This window comes from Ambystoma mexicanum, chromosome 10 (assembly GCF_040938575.1).
Source record: "Ambystoma mexicanum isolate Mex_15411 chromosome 10, UKY_AmexF1_1, whole genome shotgun sequence".
In the NCBI taxonomy this organism is placed as follows: Eukaryota; Metazoa; Chordata; class Amphibia; order Caudata; family Ambystomatidae; genus Ambystoma; species Ambystoma mexicanum.
In genome coordinates, this window is record NC_090932.1 from 1,217,421,957 (window position 1) to 1,217,443,785 (window position 21,829).

The following is a 21,829-nucleotide window of genomic DNA, read 5'->3' on the forward strand; positions in this document are numbered from 1 at the left end:
TGTATGTGTAGTTGTCTGTTTGTGTTTTGTGTGCAGTAATGTAATAATGTAGTAAGTGGGCTTTATTAGGTACTTATTACATGTTTCACAGTATGCAAAACTCTAATAAGAAAGCATTTATAATTTTAGCATTTAACATGGCAAGATTATTAATATTGCATCTCCATCATGTCTCCTGCAAACTATGCCTATGTTACTACATTTGTACCTTAGTATTGTGGAAAAAAAATCATAATACAATGCTATTTGGATTGATTCATTGCTTAATGCACTACATACCTCATGACAATGAGGTATGTAGTGCACTACCGCAATGCAGGGAGTCAATGCATGTCTGAAGCAATGCTCTGTCAGGTAGCCAGAAGCACAATGAGGAGCAATGCTAGGGTGTGGCCTTTTATAGGGGTGCTGGTCCGCGCTCCGCGAACTCCCAGGCTGTCCGCGGGCAGATCGAACACCAAAAAAAGCCTCAAAAAGTTCCAAAAAGTATGTAGATCGCCATGGACATTTTCTGGGACATGTACAATGGTGAACTTTTACTGTAAAATACTTTGGATTGTCTAAAAAAGTACTTTTAAAATGTTGGCTCAGCATGGGTACGGTCACATGATGACGTTGCGAATATATCCGCGAATAGGACGGGTGTCCGCCGGACACCAAATATGCTGGGACTGCTGTGCGCATGCACGTGGGTGTTCCATGGACAGTGTTCAGGTCCTCAAACTAATTAAAAGTGCGACACATGTGCGACGGACAGTTACGGACAGGCGCGATGTTCAGAGGACCTATCGGTGTGGTGTGCATATGTGTAGATGTTCTGCGGACAGTACGGACAGGTATAGTGTCCTTAGGACACCTCCATTTTGGTTAATTGTGGACATTCCGGACATTGAGTGTGTTCTAAGAACAGTTCCATCTTGATTGCGGACAGTACGGACAGGTATAGTGTCCTTAGGAAACCCCCATTTTGGATAATTGCGGACATTCCGGACACTGAGTGTGTTCTAAGAACAGTTGCATCTTGATTTCGGACAGTATGGACAGGTATAGTGTTCTTAGGACACCTCCATTTTGGTTAATTGTGGACATTCTGGACACCGAGTGTGTTCTACGAACAGTTCCATTTTGATTGCGGACAGTACGGACAGGTATTGTGTCCTTAGGACACCTCCATTTTGGTTAATTGTGGACATTCCGGACATTGAGTGTGTTCTTAGAACAGTTCCATCTTGATTGCGGACAGTACGGACAGGTATAGTGTCCTTAGGAAACCCCCATTTTGGATAATTGCGGACATTCTGGACATTGAGTGTGTTCTAAGAACAGTTGCATCTTGATTTTGGACAGTATGGACAGGTATAGTGTTCTTAGGACACCTCCATTTTGGTTAATTGTGGACATTCTGGACACCGAGTGTGTTCTAAGAACAGTTCCATTTTGATTGCGGACAGTACAGACAGGTATTATGTCCTTAGGACACCCCCATTTTGGTTAATTGGGGACATTCTGGACACCGAGTGTGTTCTAAGAACAGTTCCATTTTGATTGCGGACAGTACGGTCAATTATAGTGTCCTAAGGACACCCCCATTTTGGATAATTGCGGACATTCCGGACACTGACCCTCATTCCGAGTAGGGCGGTAAGTATAGGCGATTACCGGCATGGCGTAAAGAGCGTTTCTGTGCTGGTACAAGACCGTAAAAATCGGCCTATTCCGACTCCGCGTGCATGCGATTTGCGCCATGCCGGTAACGCACCTCAGCGCCATGCCGTAAAAGGGTCCAAAAAGCCCTTACCGGCAACAAGCGCACCGTACATAACACTACCGACATAGAGAACTTAGCGGTAACCGTAAATAGCGTTCACCGCTATTTACAGTCACCGTTAAAAAACGGAACCGGAAAAAACGTCATTGCACAGGAACGGGAAGGAGCACGGCGGCCATCTTTAAAATCACAATCCATTGCCATCCTCTCCATACAGGACCCCTAGCCATACAGTGATCAGAGAAATAGGCGTTGGAGACCAGCATCATGCTCAAAGCATTAAAAAAGGGTGCTGCACAAATAAGAAAGGAGCGCTTTACCCAGGTTGAGCTCCAGGTACTGGTCGACACTCTGCACGAACATGCAGACACTGTATTATTCAGCAGTGATTTGCGGAGGCCCACCGCCGTCAGGAAAAAAGAGATCTGGGCCTTGGTGGCATAGGGGGTGAGTGCTGTGGGAAACACCCCCCGCACCACTAAGGACTGCAGGAAACGTTGGGATGACCTCCGCCATCCTCTTGGCAAACCGAAGTCAGGCTCTGGAGACAGGAGGAGGGCCAGGTTCCCCCATCAAAATGATGCCGTGGGAGGAAACGTGTGCGGCCATGATGGGCACAGAAGCCATAAAAGGTGTTGGAGAAATGGATTGCGGTGCAGCGTCATCCGCTGATGGAGGTGAGTGTCATGAGTCAAGGCAGAACATGCATTCCTAACGTAAGTCACTGCCAAGGGCTGGGCAAGGTGTCACGTCATGGTTGGGCAACCCCCACCCCCCCAATGAAATCATGCTGTAACAAGTCGGACCCAGGCCGATGTCAGGTGCAAGGCTGTAACCCATATGGCCCATACCACACAAAGAGGTCGAATCTGTGAGGCACACGGGGCAGTGATTGTAAACATTGTGAATGTGAGTCATCATAGTAATCCGCCAACATGAGTGACCCAGACATCTGCATGCATTGACCATCCAAGCCCAGATCACTGTCCCACTCACCACCCAAATGTCAACAAAACCGCTGCAATCCCATTGTGATACCATAGGCATGTAGAAATGCTGAGCCTCAAATTATTGGTCATGCCGTCTCTCTCTTCCCCCCCACAGGCAGTGAGCATGACAGCGAGGACCAGGAAAGCACCTGGGCCAGTACCTCCAGGGGCAGAGTCAGGGGCCGCCGCATACCTGCAAGCAGGAAGACAACACAGGCAACACCACCTGCTCCAGCAACCCCCATGGAGGGTGCACAACCCCCACCCGCACCCCTACCCATGCCTGCAGTGCCGCTGGACACATGTCCCACGCTGCACTCTGAGGAGTCCAGTGTGGCTGGTGAGAATGCAGCCATGTGCCTCCTCGATGTGCCAGACAGCCCCCTATCAATATCGGGAGCCAACGTGGAGGACACCATTGATATTGGCCATACCCCTGACACACCATCATACAGCCAGGTGGCACACAGCGACTCCGGGGAGAGTAAAACCCCAGGGCTCACAGGGCAAGGAGTACAACCTGCCAGTCCTGTATCCACTTCCCCTGCAGAATTTCTGCGAAGGCCTGCAGGCCCAATACCAAGCCTGCCAAGCACATCGGCCACATCGGCCATGGATGTAGTGCGCTCCCAGCATCTCACAGGCCTCATTGAGGAGTTCATCAGGGACAATCGCGAATCAAGGGTGGAGTGGAGCAATGACCTTCAGGCTCTGGGCAAGGTGATCACAGCGAACACAAACCGGCTCTGCGACGTCCTTGGCCGGATCGCAGATGCCCTGGAAGCAGCACACCCCACACCACAGCCCCAGCGGGAGGAGCCACCTTCACAAAGCTCCTCCACCCAGACCAGCCCTGTCTGTCGTTCACTGCGTACATTGCGCCGCCACGACATGGATCCCCCTGGCTCTGGGAGTGCACATTGACCATCCCGGCACACGTGGCCTATGTTGCCCCAATTGAACTATTCTGGGGTTGTTGTGGGGGGAGTTGGAGGGGGGTGAGGGTGTGTGTGGGAGTTGTGGGGGAGGGGGAGGGGGTGAGGGTATGTGTGGGAGTTGGGGGGAGTGGGAGGGGGGAGGGTGTGTGTGTGGGAATTGGGGGGGAGGGGGAAGGGGGTGGTGGTGTAGGTTTTGTTGTACACGTTAGAACTTTATCATTCAATACACCGGTTGATCATCCAAAAAAAACAGAGTGGACATTGAACATTGTGCATGTGTCTTTTAATGTTCCACAGTGCATGGTGTACATGTATCCCCACACCCAGTGCCTGATGTCCTGTCATCCTCACACCCTCAGCTGACTAGTGAGTCAGAAATATTGTCCGATCAATGATTGCAGCACGGCACATCCCTCCTGTGCATCGGCACCATGATGCTGTCCTGCCATTCCTTCATCCTCCCCCTCATCATCATCTGGTGGTAGCAGTTACACGTCAGGGGGCAGTGGCATGTTCCGACGGATGCACATGTTGTGCAGCATTACACATGACATGGTGATCTTGGACACCTTCTCGTGGCTGTAGATGAGTGCCCGACCGGCTGAGGCAACAAAATCGTGCCTTCAACAGGCCGAAGGCCTGCTCTATCACCACCCGTGTACGGGTATGGGATCTATTGTAGTCCTCCTAGTGCCTGTTCTGTGGGTTGCGGACCGGGGTCATGAGCCACGGCTTCAAAGGGAAGCCAGCATCACCTGCATAAGAGTGGAATGAAGGTAAGTGTTTGTAAATTCATGGTGGAGAACTGTACTAGTCTTACATGGCAGCAGGTGATTACTGGCCAAACACACATGTCCCAGCATGCATTCACCCCATTACTGGCCCAGCTATGTGTCCTGTGAAATGGAATGATGGAGGGGGTAGCTTCTTCATGATGGGTTATGGTGTGCACTCACGTCTTGTTGCATGTGCATCGTATATATGCATGCAGCAGTGTTGGACTGAATTCATTGATGTGTTGGTGAGTTTTGGTGACAGGGGGGGTTGCCTGTAGTTAGTAGCATACTCATCATTCTGCACTGATCTGTGCCATGGTGACTTGCAGCAATCCTATTGGTGTCCAGGACCAGTCACACGCTGTGGGATCCCTGTTGGACTCACTTCTTTGCACTCCCAGGGATGACTGTCCTGTGTGGTGAGATGCAGGGGTCTGCGACATGGTGCTATTGCACTGCATGGTGCAGGATGCCCTTACGGTGTGTAAGGGCCGCAGATGAGTGGTGCATGTGTTGTGGTATTTGGGCAGGTTTCCTGTTGTGCTAGGTGTCGGCTCTAAATCATCACTGTGTGGTTAGGTAGTCATGTGCCGTGTCACTTGCCTTGGGGCACAGTGTTCTGTGAGGTGCACATTGTGCACTGGCGTGAACATTCCCACAGACGTGAAGTAGGCATCTCCCCCCCTCCCTTTCCCACCCAGGTGAAGTAGGCATCTCCCCCCCATTTCCCACCCAGGTAAAGTAGGCATCTCCCCCCCCTTTCCCACCCAGGTGAAGTAGGCATCTCCCCCCCTTTCCCACCCAGGTGAAGTAGGCAGCCAACATACTCACAGTCCCAATGCACTGCCATGGCCCATTCAGGTTACTCACCAAGCAGCCAGGCACGCCGTCCGGCATGTCGCTCCATGAGTTGATCCGGGGTATCGGGCAAATGCAATGTGTGATGGCTTTACTGGCATTACACACCATCTGAACGTTGATGGAGTGGTATTGCTTGCGGTTGCGATACAGCACCTCCATGGCATGCAGGACCACCAATTCAATGTGGGTGCAGTCGAGGGCCCCTATGCAATTTGGCATGCCTGCCAGTGCATGGAAGGCAACTTTTGTATCATATATCTCCTGGGGAGTCCGGGGTAGAGATATGTAGTCCCTTGTGTGGTTGAGGAGGGCATCCAGCACTTGGTTGAGTATCTGGGAAAATATGGGCTGTGAAATGCCATGCATGTGTCCGACTGTATGCTGGTAGGTGCCTGTGGCAAGGAAGTGGAGCACAGACACTACCTTCAGTAGAGGGGGGATGGCAGTGCTGATTTCTATGAGGCTCACTATATCGTCATGTATCAGGTCCACTATGGTGGTAATGGTGTCCCAGTCAAGCCGGTACAGGGTGTGGATCTGCTCTGGTGTGAGGTTGAAGGGGGTGGCTCTGATGCAGGGGATTGGGGGCTGGAGACGTGGTAATGGTGGCTGCACCGGTAGGGCATGCTGGACCTGTCTCACCCTCCTTCTCCTCTTGTGTATCCTCTGTGGTGGGGGCTGTGGTTGTTGTTGTTGCTGTTGTAGTTGCTGCCTTGCAAGCAGGGCCTACAGCTCCAGGAATGCTGCTACAATTGGTATCATCTTGGTGTGGGAGGGGGTGTGGTGTGTGGGTGTGCTCTTTTTGTGCTGTGCCAGACTCCATTGCTCCACCTGTGCTGATTGAGTGCACCTGTGCCTCTTGGAGACACTGCTCATGGTTCTTAACACCTTCTCGGCAATGTCGTTATTTACTCCATGCCGGTAAGGTACTTTGCGGCCTTGTGGAGGCTGTTTTTTGCATGTCCGCATTACTTGGGATCAGCTCCGGTTTACGCCATGCTGCTAATTTCGGCATGGAGTGTCGGGCGTGTGCCACTAGACCGCTATTTACGACCTTGTACTTTACGGCGCCTTAAATAATGGTCTGGTAGGGCAGAATAGTCCGTAACGGGAAACAATGACGGTAATCCTTTTCCGGCATCGTTTTCCCCTTACCTCCTAACTCGGAATGACCCCCACTGAGTGTGTTCTAAGAACAGTTCCATTTTGATTACAGACAGGCATAGGGGGTCATTACGACCCTTGCGTTAAGGGTTTAACGGCGCCGTAAAAGGTGTCGGCATTGTTAAACCCTTAACGCCTGATTACGAGGTCCCTTTGCGGGACCCGACCTTAACAGCTGATTTTACCAGCCGTTAAAGTAGGGTGCCGCAAAGGGACCTTGGTGCTAAGTAAGGTGCCGCAATTTGCGGCACCGTACTTAGCGCCTTCCCCATTCCCATTGAGCCCTATGGGGCAAAAATGGGAATGGGGAAGGGCCCATGGTGAATGGGGAATTACCGCCCCGCCAACCTTGGAATGGGGCGGTAATCCCGCCATTCACCATGGCGGACCCCGACATGGACCATGGTGCTAACAGCACCATGGTTTAGCGCCGGGGTCGTAATGAGGCCCATAGTGTCCTTAGGACCCCCATTTTGGTTAATTGCGGACATTCCGGACACCTGCGCTATGCGCAGACACCCCAACTGCCTCTTTAAATAAAGAAAGACACAGAGGACTGAATTAAAACACACATAATAATGTTTTTATTATATACAAATATAACATTTATGAAGGAGATGGGGAAGCAGAAACTGACACATATACAGGGGAATTAGGGGTTTGGAGAAGATGGATGGGAGGGGATGAAGGGATGGAAGTCTCATCATAACGTTTTTCTTGGTAATGAGGGTTTGGGGATAGTTGACTGGGACATGGAGAGGGGGAACAGGCACATGTGGGACAATGATGTTTATTTTTTTCTTTTATGTGGTCCTCCACAAAATGTTTTAAAAGATTGAAATTTCCCATTAGCGTATCCATTTTTTGTTCCATGCGCTGCAGAGCATTTTCTAATGTCTCTTTTGCTATATTATTTTCACTGTGTGTATGGTCTGTTAAAAGAAATGTGTTAAGTACACATAAAGTAATGATCATTAATTAGCTTATATAGAGAAGTGACTACCATTAGTATCACTGTCTTCACTCATTTAATCACGTGGGAAATTTTCTTCAAGCCATTCCAAAGTATTTGACATTTCTGTGTAAAAAAAAAAATATTCCTTTTAGTGTACCTAATACAGAAAATTTAGAAATATATAAGAAAAATGATGTTTACTTAATAGTTTCTGGTAGGCCTAGTTGTTACTGTTATGTAGGTCTGCTGTTGCTTCTTGCTGTGCAGTTTCTGTGAGGTAATTATGTTGGAGGCATATCTTTTTTGTTTTTGTATATTCCATTTTAGTACATATGCTATTTAAATGGACGGTTGATGTGTTACATATATAGGTTTAACTTCTTATTCATTATTACATATAATGTGTTCATGTGCTGCTTTTTGAACTTGATCAGTGTTTATTTGGCATGATAGAACAATCTAAGATAACCCCTGAGTTTTTGGGTAGTGTTGATGTTGTCCTAGCAGGGTGACCAGTATATTCTATGTTACATGTATATAAAGTAAGGGAATCTTAGTAAACATATATCAAATTCACACTATGTATATGTATATTCAGTAAAAAAAAAATTGGTAAAGGGAGGTTATGGTTAAGTTGCACTATTAAAAACCTATGAAATTCATCAATAAAAACTTTGTTGAAGGACGTTATGGTTCAAAGTAAAACCAAAAAAACCCTGAAATTTGCTAGTTATGGTAAGCTAAGCAACCATAACTCGCACCACCCCAGTGCATTGCTAAGATTAACACCCAGGACATCAAAGATGACATCAAAAATGTCATTAAATTGACTACAGGGTTGACATTAAGGACATGCATTTTATATTGTGTTGAGTTAATTTTCAAAGCAGACCAGTTCTAAGGCTTTTTTAAAATGTCAGCATAGGTAAAATCTGCAGACTGACACATGTTTTGAGTTTCGTTCTCTGCAGCAAAAACTTTGCCGAAAATGTACATTTCTAATGCTGCTGAGTGTGTTACGGCATTGTTTGTCCTAATGTTTTAAAAATACAGGTGTTAACTGTTGGAGGTATCAGAAAACAATTACATGTTTTACGCCAAACAGTTCTTTGTAGTCGATATTTAAGACCTCTGGGATGAATTCAAGCCAACAGGAGGGTGGAAATCAGGCTTACTTCATCTATCAGGAGCACTTTCATGTGTTTCAGAATTCTGCATACTAGTAGCAGCTTCTGCTGATAATATATCAGCTTCTGCTGATAACTTGTAGTACTCTAACTTGTCTTGGTGTTCTACTCGGAGGAGCAGTAGTTGGTGTAAAGTGTTGCCTTCTATGTTGTAGGTAGCTAAACCTGTGGGGGCTGTAACAACAGCTGAAAGGTTGTTGTTGGTTAAGTCTTATAGAAATGTGCTGATTATTTTAATTACGAATGGTTTATCAGAACCAGCTTCACAACTTACATACAGGAACATATGTTTATAATTTGTACAGCTACAAGTTATAGTTTCATGTTTAAGACCATTTTACTTGTTTTCAATGACTTCTAGATAAATGGTGAGTTGTTCATTATTTAGCTGTGATTTTAGCACTGACAAGTCAGAATGGGTGGTTCACCAAGTGGTTCTTGGCTTCCTGTAAGGGAATGTTGACTGCCCTCAGGATTGTCTTTATCTAGAATAGGTTCAATTTCTTCCTCTTGTTGGCGTTCATTGTTCAACATTTCTTTGCATTGCTTGAAATTAATATTTGTTATACTGCTTTCATTTGATTTGAATGCAGCTTTCAATGAGTAATCATCAGCTAATAATTCTTCTTCTTTACTCTAGGGTTTAAAAGGTTGTAGTAGGGCCATGTAATACAGTTCTCTGTGTTTTATAGATTTAAATTATAACTTGATATGATTAATTAGGCTGGGTTTCATAGTTTAAAAAAAAAGTTTATTGTCATATAGGTTATAACATCACACAATGTTCATCATAGCTCTTCTCCAAGATTCGATTATAACAATATCCCCTTTCCAACCCACCCCCCACCCCTTCGCTTAGCCATGTATCAAGCATGTACATCTACAGCATTGGTAGAGCTCACGAATAGCACTTCAGGCTACAGTCAGGACTATACTTTTTGCACACTAAAGCCTTGGGCTCGACTCGACTCACTTTGCAGCACCAATACCGTGCAACACGTCTTCTGATCAATATGCAACTGCTGGAGGTCTGTCATAACCAGGCCCCCCACCAAGCATGCTCCCACCACCTCAAGCCAAGCGTCCATACTTTTCATAAAAGGGAAGCCACAGTCCTTCAATGTCCGATTTGGACTCATCAATGAGATGCGTTAAAAACTCTATATCATGAATAGCACAGACTTTGGTGACCCATTCTTTTTCCCTTGGCATGTGCAGACTTTTCCACTTCTGGGCCAGACAACACCTGGCTGCCACCAACATGGCCTGCAGCATATGACCCTGTGTCTCTTCATGGTGCCTGCCCATCTCAATCCCAAAAAGGATGAACCATGGGCACGGGGTCCTCTCCACTCCATCCACCCCCTTGATCAAGGACAACACTTCTCCCCAATATGTCTGCACTGTTGGGCATTTCCACCACATGTGTATATAGTCTCCTTTCCCTATCCAACATTTCCAACAGTGTGGATCGTACCCCACTTTCATCCAGGCTATCCTCTGCAGAGGGTAGTGCCACCTGTGCAACACTTTCAGGGCCTGATGTCGGAATTGGAGCGAGGCCGTTGAGTGGTTTGCTCGTCTACACATTTTGGACCATCTCCGATCATCGATTTCTCCCCCTAAGTCTTTCCCCCGCTGTGCCTGCCCTGGAGCTGCAAAAAGTAGGAGTTTGTAGAAGTCGTATATGACTTCCTTGGATCCCCATCTTGAAATGAGAAGTTTTTCAAAATATGTTATGTCCCTTCTAAGGGTATCTCCCCAGGAGGATTCAGTGAGCGCTCCCTTCAGCTGGTGATAGCGAAATGGGGAAAGGTTGCTCAGCCGCAGGGCATCCTCCAAGTCCTTCAAGGGCATAAAGGATCCCCAACCCACAGCTGACCTTCCCTACTAAGGCAAGCCTCATACCATTGTTGGATCGTGCTCGGGTCAGCGATCTTATCCCTAATCGGGGGGGCCCAAATGCAGCTCAGCGTTGAGGGCCACGTTGTAAGCCACCTATAGTATCCCCACTTTTCCCCCACTGACCATAAGACCCCCAGTACCAGATGGTGCAGAACCCTTCTTGGGATGCGCGCCTTGGGGACCCATAGCCATTCATCCAGCATAACCGGGGAAAGAACCCTGTTATCCATCACCACCCACTATTTCTCTGTCTCCGGAGTGAAGTTATCCACTAATATCCTCAGTTGAGAAGGCTTATAATATGTCTCTAAATCTGGGAACCCCACTCCTCCATCTTCCTTGGGCCTAGTCAATACCTCGTAAGAGATTCAATGTTTCTTGCCCGTCCAGAGGAATCGTAGGAGGGCTTGCTTTACCTCCGTTAAAAATGTCTTGGGCACCTGTATCAGGAGCATTTGAAACAAGAATAAAAACTTGGGGAAAATCACCATTTTGGCGTGCCATCCATGAGAGTCCTGATCCTGCTAATCTTTCAATATCCCTCTTAACTGCTGACCAAAGGGGAAGGAAATGATTAGAAAAAAGGGCTTCAGGGCTGTGTGTCACCTGAATACCAAAATAACGAAACCCAGCCCTCTGAATTCGAAAGGGGAGCCCTCCCACATATTCCACCTCTGTGTCCAACAGATTACCCGCTATAAACACCACTGACTTCCCAAACTTGACCTTGAACACAGAAAGGTTTCCATATTGTGCCAAACTTTGCAGCACCGGGGAACCATCTGGGATGGTCTGGTAAAATAGAGCAATGCGTGAACAAACCAACCTTGCAGTGTGATTCCCAAAATCCTACTCCAGTAATTGCCCCATAATTCCGAATGGAGGTCGCCCAGGGTTTGATAACCAGTGCATATATAAGGGGGGCTCAGAGGACACCCATGCCTTGTACCCCTTCCCAGAGGGAACGACCCTGATTCAATCCTTTTTGCCACCACCATAGCTGAGGGGGCAGAGCACAGAGCCGACATCCAGCACAGCCATTTCAGCCCCATCCCCAGAGATGAAAAGACCTGCCCCATGAAGGCCCAGCTGACCATGTCGAAGGCCTTTTAAGCATCCAGAGCTAATAAAAGAGCCCCCTCTTCCCAGACCACCCTCGAGTTCAGCACATGAAAGATCTTTCGGATGTTGTCGGAAACTTGTCTGTCCAACACAAATCCCATCTGATCCGGTTCGGAGGTATCTCTCTAGTCGGGTTGCCAGGATCCTGGTTAAGATCTTAGCATCTATATTTTAGAAGGGAGATAGGCCTGTATGAGCCACATTCCGCCAGGTCCTTTCCCGGCTTGGGGATCACAGCAATTAAAGCCTGTAAGAACACAGGCGGGATTGTGTCCTCGCCCCTAATTCAATTGAACAGCTTGGACAATGGTTTCACCAAGATAGATTGGTACTACTTATACAAGTCAGCCATATAACCATCGCCTCCTGGGGCTTTTACTGTCTTCAATCTCTGGATAGCTACTTTCACCTCATCCTCTGATATTTCCCCCTCCAAAGCCTTGCGTTCTGGGTCCATCAGTCGGGGTGGAGGATGCTTAGCTAAGTAGGCTTGGATGTCTTCCATCGATTCATCCTCCCATTTAGTGAACAGCTCTCTATAGAAGTCTGCAAAACATTACACTATTTCCTCCCCTTTCCAGCACATGTTATCCCCGTCCCTGATATGTCAAACCTTCCTTTCATTTTTACATCCCCTCGTTCTGTGTGCTAGAAGGGTCCCCACCCTGACCCCCCGTTCATAGTACCTTTGTCGCGTATACCTCATCTTCTTGACCACTACCCCTATGAGGACTGCATGTAATGCCTGTCGCCTCTCCAGCATTTCTCCCAGAAGGGCTTCTCGGTCCTCTCCCTCATGGATAGGTCGGGCCCGTAAATCCCTCAGTTCATCGCAGAGCTTGCTCTCAATAAGTGCCCTTTCCCGCTTTCGTCGGGACCCCTCTGCAATAAGGAGGCCCCGAAAGGTGGCCTTTGCCACCTCCCACACCATCACCATTTCTGTGTCCCCGTTGTCATTTATTTCAAAATAGGCTTCCATTTCTTCCCGTAAGAAGTCTCTGAAAACCTGGTCCCTTAGGAGCGTGTCATTGCAATGCCATCGAAAAGTCCTTGAGGTTCCTGGCAGCGACCAATTCACCGCCAGGAGCTCACGATCAGACCAGGTAATTGCTTTCACCTTTGGTACACCAATCTCCCCTCCTCCCTCCTTATAGGAGGTCAATTCTTGTGTATGTGTGATGCGGGGGAGAAAATAAAGTGTATCCCCGCGGACCTTGGCCATGATTTGTGCCATACATCTACACAATAATGGTCCCGCAGGAGGTTCCGCAGGGCTATATTGTCCTTCGTAGCCTCCTTAGTCCCCACACTCTTCGCTGACCACCAATCTAATTGAGGGTATGTTATAAGATTGAAAACTCCACCCAGTATCATGGCCCCCTCTGCCCAATCATCCATCAGTCTGAAAATCCGTCTCAGAACCTGTATCTGTCCTACGTTGGGTGCGTATAGGGTAGCCAGTGTGGTTAGTTCACCTTTGCAGGTACCTTTTAACCCTGGGAACCCGCCCTCCAAATCCCCTCTTGGTTTCCACATCCGTGAAGTGGAGTGACTTGCCCAGGATTATGCCTACCCCCTCTTTCTTAGTTCTCTCATGAGAAGCCCAGAAACTCCTCCCAATATCCTTCCCCTTTATCGTTGATTCCTTCCCCTGTTTGTAGTGGGTTTCTTGCAAGAAGAGGAAGATTAACTGCTTCTTGCGAAACATGTTGCTAGTTAGAGATCTCTTATTCTGAGAGTTCAAGCCCTTAACATTCAGTGTGCCTACCCATTCTTCAACCATTATCATCCTTGATCCTGTTCTCTGAGACCATCCATCGACGTTCCCAATTCAGAGCCTGTTGCAAAACATAAATCCATGGTTCGACCCAGCTGATCCCTCTCCAATCCTTTCTGCCCAGTACTTCCCCCATTCCCTACCCGTCTCCCACCCGCCCTTCTGAGGCGTCTGTCTCCATCCCCCAAAACTTGTTGGGATCAGTTAACGAACCACCAGAAGCTCTTCCATTGGCCTGAATTATTCAGCTAGTGGGTATACCATCCCCAAGCCTCATACCTATGTAATCGCGTTCAGTGTATCTCAATGAACCTAAATCAGGGTCTCCCAAGTTCCCCCCATCCCCCATCATAATACAGTCCCTACTGGACCGTGAGCCCATCACCACCTTGGCAACCAACATAAACCAGTAAATGACACCCCAACTGCGGGAGAAACATCAGCGTCGGCACAACTTGGGGAGCAAGCCTGTCCCGTTGGAGTGTCGAGGCCAATGAACCCCCTCCAGTTTCAACGCCCCGACGGGGGCAACAGAACAACCAACAGCATGCAAAACACTTAGAGAACAATCTCAGAATCATTTTAAGTGTCCCTCAGAGGCGGTGGAGGCCTGTCTGGTTTTTTGGAACTTCTGAGTTCCTTTCACCTTAGATTTCTCCTTAAACATATCCGGACCACTGATTCCCCGAGCGGGAACTGGGTGCCCTCCATTCTGATCTCCCGAGGAACAACCTCGGCCACTCACAAGGTCCTCTGTGACCTTCTGGATATCTTCCTCAGTCACAAGATGATGCTTCTTCCCCTGCCACTGAAATGCCAGATAGAAGGGGTGACCCCAACTGTATCTGACCCCCTCCTTCTGTAGCCATCTGGTGAGCTTCCCACACTTCTTCCTCATCAACAGCGTGAGGGGTGAGAGGTCCTGAAAGATGGCAACTGTGGAGTCCCCATATTGTATGCTCCGAAGATTCTTGGCCTTCTCAAAGATCCTAGCTTTGTCTCTGTAATAGTGCAGTATCACCAGCACCGAGCGAGGGCCCTTTCCTTCCCCTCCAGCACGGTGAATTCTGGCCAATATGATCTCTTCTCCAGCATCTGCCCCAATACAATCTGTATTATGTCCTGCACCTTGCCTTCCAGGCCAAGCAGACTTTCGCCCTCCGACTCCGCCAGGCCAAAGATGCGTAAATTATTCCTTCTCTCCCGGTTTTCCATGTCATCCACTTTAAAACATAGTTCCTCCTCGCAGCGTTGCACTTCTATAAATCTTGCTTCCATCTGAGTCTCCAGGAGTGCCGTAGATAGCTTGTTGTTTTCGACACCCTCCATGCGATCCTCCAACGTGGATTCTTTTGTCGTGAGATCTGCCAGCTTGGCTCTCATGTCCATCCTTATCCCCCTGATCTCTTCCAGGATCATCTGGATGTTGTTTTGCATGGTACCCAGGTCTGGGGTGTGAGCAGGAGGGCCCCCGGATGCCATCTCATCACCTCCGGCCTGAAATTGGTATTTGGATAAGGCTTCCTTCAAGCTCATGGGGGCTTTGCTGCGGCACTATTGTGGTAGCAATGGTCCCGGGTCCTCTATGCATTTGCGGCTATGGCGCACTTAAGATCACTTCGGTATTGTAAGGTTCAACAGTCAGAGGTGTCGCCTCGGGAGAAGGATCACATCTGGTGGGATTCTTAGCCTCCGCCTTGTTCACCCAACCCCGGGCCACTGGATGGTACCCTGGATCACCTGTCAGCTCCGAGATAGGGATTCCCTACCAGACGGATAGAAGGGCGGGATGACGTGGGCCAAGTAGACTCCTATGCAGTGTTGTATGGACCCGATGTTAGGCAAGGGGTAATGCTGCCCACCTAGGGCTTTGGGGCAGAACCTCCTTCAGTCCCAGTGGCACTCTGTCATTAACTTGCCCATGGGAGCATCTTTGCCAGGTATCAATCCACTTTGCCCGCGTTACCCGGCTCCTTCTTGGGTGGTAAGTATGAAATAAGCCCAAATACTAGGTCAATGGGCATGACACTGGAGCAGGCGTCCCACAGGCCCAGCTATGAGGCACAGACTTCAATCGTGGGGCGGCAACAAGGTGAAAATTCCAAGGACATTTCAGGCTCGTCAGCTGTATCTCAGGGTGATATGGGTGTCCCAGTGGGAGTCCCGATATCTACTCCCCAACGGGGTCCCTCAAGTGTGACCAGTGTGTGGGCTATCCCCCTTATTGTTTCTCTATCAACTGTCCAGCATTCTCACTCCACAGAGCAGCAGAGGTATTGTTAGGCCATCAGGTCACAGCAGGAGTGGGGGGGTGCCCTCTCCAGCCGGCTCCTCAGCTCTCGCATATTGCCAAAGCCACCTACCCTCTCTCATGCAGGTGCGCCCCGGTCACGACCAGTGGGGGAGTCGAGGCGTATCTCCTGGGCCCGCCGGTGTTCTGCTTTCAGTGTAGAATGCCTCCAAGCCCCCTTGGATGGTTCCAGGGGGGCACTCCTGTATGGGTCCCGAACAGGCCTCGTGTGTTTTGGGGGAGAGGGGAGGCCAGCTCACCGAGCCAATGCCGCAAAAATGCTCCCTGGCAGCTGGCGTCGCAAGGGCTTCCCCACCTCTCTGGGTCCACGGGAGAGCGCTGACACTGCAGAGGGCCTCTGGTCAGGCTCTGCACCCCCGCATCGGGTCCCTTCGTTCATGGGGTTGGGCGCTCCAGTCCGTCAGTAACAGGTCCACTGCTCGGGTCAGGCAGGCAGTGCGGCACCATCCATCGGATTGCCCCGACGTGGAAGAGGTCTGCTTTCACCCACGTCACAGCCCTGCAGTACTCCCAGGTGCCAGGTGCGCACCTCGTTCCCTCTGTAGACTCTGTGTAGGATGCAGATGTTGGGGAGGAGCTGTCCCGCTCTACAAAGCGATTATCTCGGTGCAGGGGTCACTTCCAGGTACCGGGATCGCACCACTAGGCGGTAATTGAGTCTTGCCAAAAATTCCTGAAGCTTTTGTAGGGGTTGGGTCCCGTTCTCCTCACAAACTCCTCTGGATTCTCGGGGGCACGGATGGAGCTACAAGCTCAGGCTGCCATCTTGCCTGTGCCCCCTGGTGGCCTCCAGGGTTTCATATGTTTTAATGAATATTTGCCAGTTGTCTCATCTGGTGTGACATTGCTTTTGTAGCAGTAGTTTTGGGCAATTTGTCAGACACATGTTTTCCAAACTAGTACTTCTATTTCGGTAGTGTGTGTCAATTAAATATATATATTTTTTAAATGTCCTGTTTGTTGGGATCATTTGTGACTATTGTTTCTATCGCTTGGCAGGATTTCAATACTCTTTTTTGGGATGAAGCTGGACCAAGATTTAGCCAGACAATATGTTTATATTTGCCATATGTACCTGTTAGCTTTGTAACACCCACATTGTTTATGGGAGAGCATTTTGGTACTGAAGCTGTACAATTTTTCTGACAGTGTTTTGTCAGATGATATGTCATCCCAGAGGTCTTTTTGCTCTGTTTTCTCAGCTTTGGTGACATATTCTGCAACTGCAGTGAAATTGTCTGCACGTTATTGGATGTCTATATTTGCATTCCACAAGAGGGCAATGATTGCATTATAATCATTGATGTGCTTGGATGCTTTGTCCCTTTTAATGTTGTATGTGTATTTAGGGATTTCCCTTTTACACTGTGTCTAACAGAAAACATTAAGCTATTGACTTGTCCTGTTGTGCAAACCGGTCTAGGGAAACCAAAGCAACATTTGATATAGTATACAATTACATTTTTGGAAGAGTAAGATTTGTGTGCGTAGGTTACTATCTGTCGTTTCTGAAGGGATGCCACAGGTAATGTATTTTTGAATGAATTGTAAACCAGTGTCATCACTTTCATGGTCAAACTTGTGAGCATCCTTTATCCACAAAAGCATGTCAATGTGTGCTGCTCATCCGAGTGGGGGGGTATTTTTATTGAACATGAAGGGCAGCAATGCAATAGCGTGATGGTGGAATTACCTTTATACATTAACAGAGTTCTCCTGCTGTTTTTATATCTATTACCTCTTTATTTTGGTCGTACAAGCCATCCCATGATTTTAATGTGTTTGCAACTCCAAATGGTCGCCATACATAATGTTGTGGGGAAATGGTTGTGGCAATATTATATCTGTTTACCATATATAGGGGAGTGGCAGTTGTGTGGGTGTCCCCCGCTCCTGTTGTATAAAAAAAAGTTTTGGGGATATCAGGTGTATCCCCTGGATGTTCAATGTAATAATGTCCCTGCAAAAAAACAGCAATTTTTTGGGGACTTTTTTGCAGGGACATTTTTACATGGAACCAATCCATCGGCAAGGTTTCATACTTTTTTTTGTCCCACCACTTAGGATGCCATTTGGTGGCCTAACGGTCTATATTTCTATTAATCTGGGTTGGGTAGTTAAACAGTCTAATGAGGCGGCTGATAATAATCTAGCTTCAGTAGTGAACACCAGAGTCAATAAGTACCTTGAATGTGTCAACGTTTACAACAATACAACTGGCAAGGTATATGCGGCCCTACTTCAAACGCTATTTCCCATTCCCAGCAAGGATGCAAATTCCCAAAAATTGTGGGAGAATTTGAATCTCAGACTAGGTATAGGTGAGGATTTATTTGCTGATAATAAGGAGGAGAGGGCTTCACTTGTCCCTAAACCACTTTTGTCTGACCTGTAACGTCTGCACATTACTTATTTCTGTTGGACATTATTTTGAAACTGACTAGAGAGCTGTAAACATCAGTTATGACACTGAATCAGAGAAAGAGAAAAGGCTGTGCGTACCAGCGAGGCCCAGAGAAGGCCACCACAATGAGAGAGGACCAAATGGTATGCGGAGACGAACACCACCAACACAGGCATCACCGACCCTCCCTGGCAGAAGTGCCATAGGGAACCAGGTACACAGGCTGCGCAGTTAGAAGGGAAACAGTTAATTCATTTCTACAAGGGGGATCCAAACCCCAAATCATTTATGGGTTAAGGAGCCATGGAACAATCTTAAACAGGACAGAGGAGTCCTGAGCGATACCAAACAAGCCCAAAGTAGAGAAACTCAAGAGAAACAAATTGCCAAGTCTTGGGAGGAGAGATGGATGCACACCCTGGCTGCTTTACGGGTTAAGGAGCTTGGGATAAATCGAAACAGGAACGAGGGCTCCTGAGTGATGCAGAATAAGCATAGAGTATAGAAAGTCAAGAGAATTATATTGCCAAGTCCCAAGAGGTGCTAGGGATGCAGACCCTGGCTAAAAGCTACAACAGGAGCCCAGGCACTAGAAAGCCTGCAAGTAGTCTACATCAAAGCTGAGGGGTCCTAAGAGACATATGATTTGATAGCACTGAGAGCGAAGAAAACATTGAATTGAACATTGCTAGAGGGAGCGAGGTGGGCCACAAACTACAAGTCTTGGAAAGAGATAAGCCACATAAGCCACTGTGCTTCTTTGTGAGGTACCGTTTCCTGGAAGGAACATTTACATCAAAGATTGTCTGAAGCAAGGGGGGCAGCTAGGGAGGTTGACAAACCCCAGGTTGAAAACCTGATTATTGTATTTCTTTTTATCTAGTGGTAGGGCCAGCCGGTTGGACAGGTTTTGACAGAGGTCTGATTACGGTTATTCTGACATTTTGACAAGCACCTTCATTTTTTGTTTCATAGGGAGGAAATCCCCTTTTGGTAATAGGACTAGTGAGTTGGTTTCTTTTTCTTTCAATAAACAAGAGTTGAATCATGTCCTCTGGTTGGAGTTTTACTTCTGTTTCACCATATATGGCATCAGAAGTTCGATCTTGCTGACCCGAAATAGAGTCAAGCCCTAGCCTGAGCTTTTATTTCCAAGCCCATAGATCAGTTACCAACAATAGATCTCTGGGGCACTAGGCCCTGCATCCGGGCATCCCAAAACAGCAGCCAATATGTGAAAACATGTTCAACCCTCTCTCATGCCAAATGCTGAGTGGATCAGAGGGCCAGGGGGAATTGAAAACCTGTTATGTTTTCCCTCTCTTGAAGTGAGAATTAAGACTCTCCTATCAAAACAGCAATCCACATGGAACTGCCACTTTCCAGGAGATAAATGCAACCCTGTTCGCCAGACTGATGTTTTCTTTCAAAGGAAATTACGTAACACCCAGTTAGTCCCCACTGAGGCCCCAATGGAGTTAGCTAGATCAGTACAGAATCTCTCAGGTCATTTGCAGAGGAAGAAAATATTACCTGAGGTGTTAGAGGCTCTCAAAGTGGAGCACATTATACAGGCCTTACCACCTCCCCTCCAGAAGGCTGTACTCTAGCAACCTTAGCATTCCCCTGAAACCTCTATTTGGGTAGTGCAAGACCATGCTGAGGCTTTCAAACTTTGTAAACAAACAGGAAAGCCTCCAGAGGTTATGAAAGAAGTTAGACCCTCTACCAGAGTTTCTCATCCAGGGTCTTATAGATTCCCCAAGATGCCATCTCCCCTCACCCAAAACCACACAGAAAACCCTGGCCTTCCCCCAAAACACAATGGGGTAGATGTTGGGAGAGGAAAAGCCTTCTCCCCTACTATACTCACGTGCTTCTTATGGGGAGAAATGGGCCATTTTGATCAAGCCTGTCCCAGCAATATCCTCAAAGAGCCCATGGACGTCTGGGCAGATAAGCCCATTCAGCTGTTTTGAGCTGTAGTATTCCTGTAGTATTCATGTATTTTGGCTCCGTAACTACTGGGAGCCTTTGTGAGACCACGCCTTCCATGTCAGCAAAGCACAAGAAGGGAAGCAGTTCGCTCATACAGCACTCAGCTGTTTTGCACTGTTTGCACTGTTTGCACTGTTTGGTGGTGGAGGATGTGTGGGGGGTGATCTAATATAACCCCCCTAAAATAACCCCAGAAGCTGTAGAAGAGTATCAGCGTGATTTGTGTCTGCTCATCTTTGGACTCCTCATTCCTGGCTATAGAGTTGAGAGCATAATATGAAATTGAGTACTGGCCAGGAAGTCCACGCAAGTTGTTCGACACAGGAAGGAAATTAGCTCTTTCTTTAAGTTGTACTGCTGATAAAGTGGAAGTGGCATTTGAGAACTTGTAGAATATTGTAGAAAATAATGTGAATAGCTCTGCCTTGAATCTTTTTACTCGGTAGTTGTGGCCGCAACTTACAAACCTTGTATGTCTACTTTTCTGCCCTTTTCGATATGTTGGATCACTGCAGATTATTGGGAGGCGGTGGCAGTATTTTGGTTCTTTACTTTGCCTCACCAAGAATATACTTATTTAAAATGCCAAAGGAGGCTGCATTGTTTATTCTGCCATCATCATAACGACTGTGTGGAAAAGCATATTGAATGACACCAGGCTTTGTGCACTTCCAGATTGTTGACTGATCTGAGCTGCTTACTGAGGGGCTGTGTGGGTTCGGGGGTTGGGTGAATGGACTACAGATGCCCCTCTAGTCAATCTGACTTGCCCCTCCTCCCTAGCGTCTGGCATAGTCTGCACACACTGTATGCACCAAACTGGCTTGAGGAAAGTGCTGATTGGCACTTAGACTAAATCAACTATTTTGTTATTAATATTTTATGTATTGAATGTATTTTCTTTCCTTTCCATTCCCTTTTAGAAGTGCATGATTACAAGAGTAACTGAGTGATTGCGAGTGGCTGCGAGTGATCTTGTGAATAGGTAGTTAATATGCTGGGACAAGGTGATAATACGGTGACAACACACTGTTTGTTTTACATCATTTTCTAAAGCAAGAGGGCCACAATAGTGCAACGGGTAAATAGGAGTCGGGTTACAGAGGCCAGGGAAGGGAAGAAAATAAGTGGTGTGACACTTTTACGTTATCTCCCGAATATATAAAGGATTTAGTGCTTTTTTGGAGCCTCTGAATCATGTCAAAAAGGAAGGTTGCCACCTCTTCCTCTCCGGAGGCTAGGGAGAAGAAAATATTCTGGATGTTTAAACTGATTAAGGTGGTCAACACACTTATAGCTGAATTTAAGGTCTTACTAAATGATATTGACGGCCCGAATGGTAAAAAGTGCCCAGCAGATAAAGTGGGGACACTTGAGAAAGGAGCAGATATTAATTGTGTGGCTCAAGATGGAAACTTTGACCCCTTGTTGATTACCTTTGAGGAACCCCCATTGGTCAAAGTGGTTGACTGTATACCACGAGTATGTAGATCTGGTAAGGACCCGCTTGTTCCCGTTAAGGTTTAAAAAACACCTGCGTGTGGAATAAAATATCCCAATTAATAATAGGGGGGTGGTAAACCACATTATTGAATGTCACTGTCATGAGGAACAGGCAAGCCCTTTGGTTGAGGTCCCTGAAATAGTGGCAAATATTATAAACTTGACGGGAGA